The sequence below is a fragment of the Aythya marila genome (genome assembly GCF_965140915.1).
Source record: "Aythya marila genome assembly, chromosome: Z".
Classification (NCBI taxonomy): Eukaryota; Metazoa; Chordata; class Aves; order Anseriformes; family Anatidae; genus Aythya; species Aythya marila.
Genome location: NC_139080.1, coordinates 34,719,766 through 34,729,210, shown reverse-complemented (window position 1 = coordinate 34,729,210; position 9,445 = coordinate 34,719,766). Strand labels below are relative to the sequence as shown.

The window sequence follows — 9,445 nt, the reverse complement described above, 5'->3', positions numbered from 1 at the left end:
AGACATTTGGATAATGCTCTCATTAACATGCTTTAACTTTCTGTTAGCCCTGAAGTGGTCAGGCAGTTGGATTTGATGGTCTTTGTAGGTCCCTTCCAACTAAACTATTCTAAATTTGAAATACTTAAGAATGATTTTGTGGCATAGAGCCAGAAACAATGTTCATGTAGCTGTGCTACTGTCCTGGTTTCAGTTAGAACAGAGTTAATTTTCTTCCTAGTAGCTGGTAGAATGCTATGTTTTGGCTTAGGATGAGAAGAGTGCTGATAACACCCCGATGTTTTAATTGTTGCAGAGCAGTGCTTATACTAAGCCAAGGACGTCTCAGCTTCTTGCTCTGTCCTGCCAACAGGCAGGCTGGGGGTGCAGTAAGAGCTGGGAGGGGACAGACCCAGGACAGGTGACCCAAACTAGCCAAAGGGATATTCCATACCATCTGACGTCATGCTAAACAATATATAGGGGTGGCTAGCCGGGGGAGGGGGCCGGACTGCTCAGGGTTAGGCTGGGCATCGGTCAGCGGGTGGTGAGCAATTGCATTGTGCATCACTTGTTTGTACATATTAGTAGTAGTAGTACTATTATCATCGTTGTATTATTATTATTATTATTATTATTATTATTATTATTATTATTTTCCTGTCTTATTAAACTGTCTTTATGTCAACTCACAGGCTTCACTTTCTCTCCCCTGTCCCAGAGAGGGAGGGGGGACAGTGAGTGAACGGCTGCGTGGTATTTAGCTGCCGGCCGGGTTAAACCACGACAGCTACTGAATCTCAAGAGCTGCCTTGTGGCATGCCCATGCTTATGTAAGGGGGTTGGTGTCTCCCAGATCTTCTTCCTGCCAGGCTCTTTAAGAAAGTCACCAGAACTGTCCAGGACTATGTTCCAAATTCTGAGGATATGTTGGCTGTGTGTATGGAGTGTCTGCAGACTGTCATTAATCTGACTAGGCAGCGCTCTATTCAATTTGCTACTACAGCAACCTCTCCATCACTGCCACTCAGAGACTGTGAGTGACAAGCAGAGGGGCTTTTTCTGGTCTTGGATGATGTATTTCTGTGTCTCAGAAGTGGAGGAGGAATTGGTTGCACTCCCTGCAGCAAGGACCATCTCCTCTGTTGTGATATACATGTTATTTTTTTTGTACCATGAAAAATGGGCATATTTCTTGCTTGGCCATACCTGATAACCAATAGACACTTAGTCTTCTATGAGAAAACTCAAAGGAGTATCTTGTATAGTATTTACTTGGTAGTCATCTACTAAATGCTTTTAGATAAAGAGGGAAAATATCCAGCAGACAGTTGCATTATGAATTTCATTATTAACTTCTTGTCTGAATGCTGGGTTACTGTGGATGAAGACAAATGTTCCTTCCTTGTTGTGGTGATAGTACCTGCTGTTGTAAAGAAGCCCCTGACAGGGCATCCAGCCACAGTCTGGTGGCAGCCCCAAATTATACTTGTTTGTTCTGTGGAAGCTGGTTTTGTTTGTTTGTCTTTTTATTATTATTTTAATTTATTTATTTTTATTAATTAATTCATTTATAATGTTCTTACAAATAAATTCAGCTAGGTCCTGGGAGCAAGTAGGCAAGTCCCCATTCAAGGCTACCTGATAGGCTCCTGTCAGGATCAGCTGTCTGTTAGTGTATCTTAATTTCCTGTTCACTGTCTCACTTTGCATTGCTGATCTTGTATTTTCATGATCAAAAAATAATTCAGTGTACTTTGATTGAATCTTCCCACGTTTGTGGTAACCAGGAGTACAGTGAATCTTTATAGACAGAGGATATACAATCAGGAGAGGGAGAAGAAGGTAGATTTAATGTTTGCCCTTTTAAACATGGTCTTTCATGCTGTTCTCCGCATCCCTCAACAGAGTGAAGAGTGGGACAGGAGATACTGCTGCAGCCTGGTGGTGCTGCTAACAGAATAGAACTTCTGCCATGTTATAAATACCCAGGAAATAATCATTTCTGTTTTTCCCCCGCAGTTCAGCAGATCTTCCTGTGTGCAACCTTCAGATTTCAGATAAGCATGAGACTTTTGTTGTTTTGAGAACCTCATCCTCCTGGCAGGAGTGTTGACTGTGCAGATCAGCATGTTCTTGACAGTTCTAGACACTGTTAATAGTTTAGGCTGTTGCTTAGTAATGTGAGTTGAAAGGAAAGAGAAGAGTTTGCTCTCTCTGTCTATGCATTCTTGCCTGTTTTGTGCCTCAGGTACACATGCTACTTTCCAGATAAAAGCCAGAAAAGAATGGTACTGATTATGACTATACCCTGTTACAGACAGCTTACAGACAACAGCTGAATGATTACCTTCATATCAACAGTTTGGGCTGTAAGATTTTATCTGCTAATTAAGGAGGGATATACACTGTGCTTAAGTTTAATTCACAGGAAACTGACCTATTCCTTTTCCCATGTGGACAGATGTTGAAATAAGAAGTGAAAGTGTATATATAGAAGACGTGTATTCTTTTCAGTGCTGTGGCATTTCTCAAGAAAACCTTTGTTAATTTTAATCTGTTCTTTAGATAATGTGACATTGATAGACTGCAAAAATCAATCATAGTTAAGGATGGCAATAAGAAATAGAAGGCCACATTCATTGCTGGAGTAATCAATCTGTTTTGAAACAAGCTTCTGCAATTATGCTGTGGATTAATGGGTTGAAGAAGTTGCAATTCAAAACAAGCCACCACTTTTTCTACCAGCCTGTAAATATAGTTATGTTGATGAACCCAACCAGACCAGTGTACAGAACAAACAGACCAGTGTCTCATCACAGTGAGTTAGAAGCCACACTTTAGTAAACACAAACACAAACATACAAATTATAGTCAGCTACATGGCTCACAGAAGATAAATACTCGTTCCAAGTGTTTCTGAAACTTTATGAAATCCAAGGATTTCTACAAGGTCTGAAAACCTGAACATTATACCACTCTGATACTACTGTTGTTCCTGAAGGAGGCTTTTTTGTCTAGTGTTTTTTCTTAAGTGACTATAGCCCATATTGTAGCATATAACGCATGGCATAACTTTGAGTCTTAACTTTTAACAGTTGTCTGTTTTTTTCATTTGCCTTTACATCATGGCACAGGAACATCTGCTGGTTCTTTTCTTCTATACTGCTGACTGTTTTGTGTTTCTATACTGCTGTTTTGTTTCCATATGAAGGTTAAAGTCAGCCTGCAAGAGGAGGTGATCTTAGGCCTGTTACATTAGTGCTGGATTTGGCCCCTGCTTACACAAGCGAGTCAGCAATCCTTCCCCACATGCCCCTTTGACTTGTAGCAATGCTCCCATCACCGGGCTAAAAACATTTGTGACCCTTATGCTAAAAAATGGTTTTGGCTCAAGTGTTGCAATGGTAATAATGGTCTATCCCTGGCAATGCTGAGAAAGGTGACTTTGCAATGTAGCCTCTGCACTCAAAATGTGCACAGTTGAGCATACTTCTCAGGAACAAGCCAGAATGTGCTAGCACATTTTACAGACTTCCAGGAACAAGCCAGTCAAATCTACAAATCTGATGCAAAGCTGGTGTCAGAAAGCTGGAGGGGTATCTTGAGGTATTAAATCATTGCTGGGATTTGGCCCGTACTGTGTTAATTTGAATACTTTATACTTTCTTATGCAAAAGGATTTTGAACCACAGTCAACTGAACAGTAGAGCTTCTAAGAAGTATCACACATGCAATACACTTCACAATAAAATAGATAATTTACTTATTTTAATTTCATCATCCAACCTCAAATAAGACCAAACTAAACTATGCTACTATATTAGGAAGGAAATTAATCACATCTGTATTTCGTTAAAGAATTTCCTTTTTTTGTGGGGAAAAACTGGGTGATCTGAAAATATTTTAACTCACAACTTTCTCTGAGTCTTTAATACATGCATAAGTTGGCGTGTGTGTCTGTGTGTGTGTGTAGCAGGGAGTAAGCCAGCAGAAGTGGGGAGAAAAAATGAGCAAGCATTATTCACAGGAGCTCAGTTTCTAGTCCCAACAGATTTAACTAGCAGAAGGGGAAGGGAAGATCCGGGGCTGGCTGCCAGAGAGGCATTGCTGAGTGTAAACACTGCAAGGCATCTCAGAATGCCCTTATCATAGGGAGCCCAAAAGCATTTGTACTCTGGGGCTCTGCAGCCAGGAACAGTCTTGCCAGTAAAGAGTGTTTATTGTCAAATTTTAGTACAAAGGAAACTACAGACAAGCTGACCAAAAAGACTGGAATTTCATCTCTCTCCCTCTCTCTCTCTCTCTCTCTCTCTCCCTCCCTCCCTCCCTCTGTCACCCACTCATTGGATTTCTTTCTCTGCCAGCCTTTTTAAACCAGAGACTACCAGGTCAGTGACATTCATTATTCCTTTCATTTTAGTATGATCTTGTGTTCAGCCTCCTGGACTAATATTGCTTCCCGTAAGTATCTGTTTCAGGTTTGTTGTATATGCTGAATGCTATTGTGTTTGTGCTTGTAATATTTAAATGCTTAACAAATGTTGCACCAAGGCAATCAGACAGCAATTTTTTGAACTTAAGGTGGTTGAAAGCTCAATTCTGACTTAGGAGGGAAACAGGCACTGTATTTTGCTGGTTGTTTAGTAGACCCATGGAAGTTAAAGGTTCCAAGTAACTTAGTTTAACTTAAGGTTCAAGTTGGTACAGATTTCTTAACTGTGCTGGCTTTCTTCCACCAGCACTAATAAAACTTTATGCTTTTATATTTTATAAGAGCTTGGAAACACTTAGTAAGAATTCTTTTCTTAAAATTGTCTTTTTAATAAAAACACGCTGAGAGAGAGAAATGTATTACGAAGCACTGGAAAACATCATGAAAACTTCTGATATTAGTAAGTCTGCCCAAAGGATATATTATTTAACTGGAAGAATTCATTTTTAAATGAATGCTTTAAAATTGTAGACTTTTATTTTGCAGGAGATATCTGCAAGGCTTTTCACATTTTTGTGTGTGTTTAGACAGCTGACTTTACTCATCTGATTTAGATGGCTGCTCATTGGTCATATATGTGTGTAAATGTTTATGTTTGTTTCTGAACACACGAGAACACAGCTTGCACGGTCTTTTAATTTCTTGCTCATTTTTATTCACTTATGTATAATTGAACTCTAGAACAGTTTTTAGAGATTGGTTTCTCTCACTCTGTGTTGTTCTGAGATACTTCAAAAAGTCCTGTAGACAATAATACATAGCTTCTTGAAGTATTTATTAAAAGGGTATTTTGCAAGTTACATGTTTGCTGCTTAGAGAATTCTAGTAGTTCATCATCTCAGTTAACTCAGAGCTACTTGTTACTTTAGGCAAAATGCATGATGCACTGATACCAGTTTGCACCATGGAAGAGCACATGCATCTGTAGAAGTTGCATTTCTTTTTCTCTTACTCGGGCGTTACTGTTGTAAGCCTGCCAGCATTTTCATTCTGATTTTTCTGTGTGGTCTATTTTAATAAAAACATGACTGCATGCAGATTACACCTGTTGAGCAGAAAGAGACAATAAAAACATCATTCTTGATGAATACTTTAACTTTGTGTTTCTCTCTCTCTGTGTCTCTCTCTCTCTGAGATTCTGTGGCCACTGCTTGTGGACCCTGATTTACTTCTCTCCTGCCATTGGCTGTGTGGTCTGCAATTATTGTAGTGACGGTGTCCATCACAACTTTCTGATTTTACAACTTGCAATGTGTGTGTGATTCTTGGTGTGATTCAACTGCCTTTTATGCAGTTGGACAAAAGACTTGAATAGACTGTTTGGGAAGTTGTTAAACACTCCCTAACGTACTCTTTCTGTCTCTAGCTGCTATCATCGTCTGCAACAACATTTCAAAGAACTCTAGTAGCTGGCTGTGACAATAAACTGTAGCTGGACCATGTGTGATTTTCTGCCAGATGTAGCCTCCAGTTGTCTAAAACCATTATACCATTGACCACATGAGCAGACAGGCTGTAGCTGCAGTGTGCAGGCATCCTGAATGCAGAAGGATATAACTTTGTCAATAAAAATCTGTTAATAAAAGAAGGACTGTGTAGTTTTGGATCTAGAATAATTTCAATGAGGTGTGCTACTATTTGATTTAGTGCATACTCTCTGTTTGTCAAATATAATTTGCATGCAATAATACCACTTCTATGTTACATTATGGATTTCACAGAATTTCAAAATCTCTTTTGATTTGTATGTAGGAAACATCAAGCCCCCTCACACAACTTTGTAAACCTAAATTTGTATGTGTTCTAAATCCATCCTCTTGCCTTTATGTATCTTTATAAACAGGAACGAATTGCTCTTTAGAGACTCATCTTTTTCAACCAGAGTATAGCAGTAATCTTGGTGAAAAGCTCAAATGAGCCTCTAAGTTTCACATGTCTAAGGCTCAGAGAGATGAACCAAGACACCGTGATTGTGGGAAAATGTAAACTATACCATCTACCAGCTGTTAAAATTTAAGCATTCAAGAAAGTCCTGTGTATAGCATGTGCAGGAGACTGCAATGCTTGTTTAATTCTGTGAGACGCAGTACACCCTTCAGTGAGCTCATCTTTGTGCAGAGCAGCCTGCAAAATCTTCCCTTGCAGAAATTTAAAACCTCTGCCACTATCTTCCAGGCTCACCAGCTTTCTCCCCCACACTCAGAAAACCAGCCAACCAATAACAGTGCATAAAGAAATTATTCTAAAAACATCAAAACCACATGCTGTGCTCCTAGTAAGTTTTTAACCATATAAGGGTGTCAGCCAGGGGTAGAAGCCCACAGCTGTCCATGCAGGACAAGGATGGGTGGGATCACACAGCTTCCTCAGTACATGAACCAATCAATGCATGACACTGCGAAGAGGTGCAGTGTGTCAGTGGTGTTACATTTCATCACCACAGCCTGATGATTGTTTCCAGAGGTATCACACCATGTAGTTCATGGTGTAGTGAAAAAAGGTCATGGGCTCCCTGTCTCCTCACTTTTCTCTTCCTTTCACAGGAGGCTTTTTCTGTTCCTATTTCATGGGTTTTTGCACCCCCAGGCCTTTGGATCAGGGATGTGTTCATTCACTGGTGTAGTTGCTTTGCCATGGGTCAAGCTCATCTAGCACCTCACACTTGAGGTGAGGCCATAGCTAGCAAAGGTCATGGAAAAGTATGGGGCTGTAAAGCCAGCTTTGTGTTGTCACGTTAAGTATTGGGTACAGTGCCCTAATTTTTGCGTTTTGCTTGTCAATCTCATGGCTTGAGGAGAGGCAAACACTTTTATCCTTGTAACACCGACATGATAATCATTGACTAGTTCTAGGTAGCCTGCTTATGTTTAACTCATTTCTTTTCTATCTATAGCGAGTTAATTGCTAACATGAAACAGCTACTTGATGTTAAAATTTCTTGGGAAATTTCCTCTGCCCATTACACTTGCCTTCTTTCACCCATCCACAGTTTCCATTATTAGAGGTAGTTTTCATTTTTACTTTTGAGTCATTTCTGTGTGGATGAGGGGAAACCACTTGTCTACCCACTTGTTATACACTTCTCTATTCTTAGGAAGACTAGTTCTTATTCTGTCTCTGCAGTGCATATTATTATGCAAAAAGCCTAAAGAAGAGCTTATCTAGCAGTTGTTCTAGTCCTTTCATTTCACTATTTTCACCAGTTTTCCTCTAGTTTTTATCCCGTCTCTCATAACAGAGAGCCTCCGGTATTTCTCTGAGGAGAGAGAGGAGAGGGAGAGAGATTAAACACCTTTCTGAACTTCACAGTTGCGTCAAACTGTCATGAAAGTACCACCAAGACACTAAACTAAAACAAAAGCAAACAAACAAATGAAACCAGTGAAAAACACAGTGGATTGTGATACTATTTACACTGAGTAGTCTACTCCCTTTAAATGCTGACAGAAAAACCTATTGCTGTATCTGAATGGTTTAAAGAAAATTATAAGTGGAAATATCCAAATCTTCTGAAAGGTTAGTTAGTCCTGGAAGTGGCGAACTGGTCGGCTCATTCTGGCTCAATGAGCAGCTCATTGGCTTCTCCTAGGCTGGCTTGATGTTCCCTGCAAACAGATGTTTCCTGTAGGTTGATACTACCAAGGGGAAAATGGGAAATCAGTGAGTGTTCAGTCCCAGGAGCATGAGGGTGATATGCAGGAAATTATCATACTAAAAGCATCTGTGGAGGAACCTCTCTGGAAGTTTTCAATTTGTTTTTCCATTACCTCTCAGTCCTCAATCCTGGTGCTGAGCCCCAGGTATTTGATTATGGAAGGGATCCTGTCCCCACAGTGAAACTAGCACCCTGCTCCTTCCACCTTGCCATAAGGTCCAATACCTCACACTACACTGCATTAATGTTTATGACATCACATTCAGATTTTTCTCCTCAGTTTCTTGTCTGTCTTTGTATAACACCAAATATGCTTTCAGTCTTATGGTGTCCCTTCAGCAAATGGGGGATACTGCTATACTCAGTTTCCACCACCTATCACAGAATCACAGAATCACAGAATTTCTAGGTTGGAAGAGACCTCAAGATCATCAAGTCCAACCTCTACCTAACGCTAACAATCCCCACTAAACCATATCCCTAAGCTCTACATCTAAACGTCTTTTAAAGACTTCCAGGGATGGTGACTCCACCACTTCCCTGGGCAGCCTGTTCCAGTGTCCAACAACCCTTTTGGTAAAGAAGTTCTTCCTAACATCTAACCTAAAACACCCCTGGAGCAACTTTAGCCCATTCCCCCTCGTCCTGTCACCAGACACCTAATACCATAAACTTGGAGGAATCATAATTTAGTTTATGGGAGTAACAACAGCACACTGAGAATGAACACTGAAGTAAAAAATAACCTCTGTAAACTGAAACTATATCAGGTTTTAATCTTATAATCCATATCTGTAATGTGGAAGAAAGTAGAATAAAGAACAGTTTTTGTTTCTTTGCTTACTTGTTTGTATACTCTAAGTATTATGCCACTGCTATGAGAGTACAACAGAGAAACTCTAATGGCCTGCATATATCTGATGTGTTTTACATCCTTCATTTGTTTTCCTTGATGAAAAAAAAGTTTATTTGCTTTGCATAAAAAGGCACAGGATTTGTGGAAAAGTATATAGGACTCTGTTTACAGACCAAAACTGAGAAGGGAAGAAGTGAGGAAAACTGCTACCTAGCATTCCTTAATTCAGCAAATACCTTGCTGAATACTTAGTTTCACTGTGGCCTATAATCTTTGTTCGTGGTGTGTGGAGCTAAAATGATAAATAGCAAACAGTCCAATGGTGCATGGGTTAATTGCACGCTCTGAAGTGACAATCCCCTAATTGAATATTTTAGGGTCCTCTCATTGCCCTGGGGGAAGTTTTAATTGCTGTAATAATATTTATCTCACTTCCTAGAAATCGTGCAAGGAATGACAA

The 9,445-nt window shown here is 39.9% G+C and overlaps 1 protein-coding gene across 7 annotated transcripts in view; it reads left to right on the top strand.

Moving 5' to 3' along the window:
* Positions 1 to 503: 503 nt before the first annotated feature.
* Positions 504 to 9,445, top strand: part of FREM1 (FRAS1 related extracellular matrix 1) — a gene marked incomplete at its 3' end in the record, with an annotated part of 67,355 nt that continues 58,413 nt past the window's right edge. For 5 of the 7 annotated variants that reach the window (XR_014319277.1, XM_082782525.1, XM_082782520.1 and 2 more), the window contains exon 1: positions 3,932 to 4,443. Of the gene's footprint in view, positions 527 to 3,931; positions 4,444 to 9,445 lie in introns of those variants that run through there. The other 2 variants (XM_082782522.1, XM_082782521.1) reach the window with 2 other exon arrangements.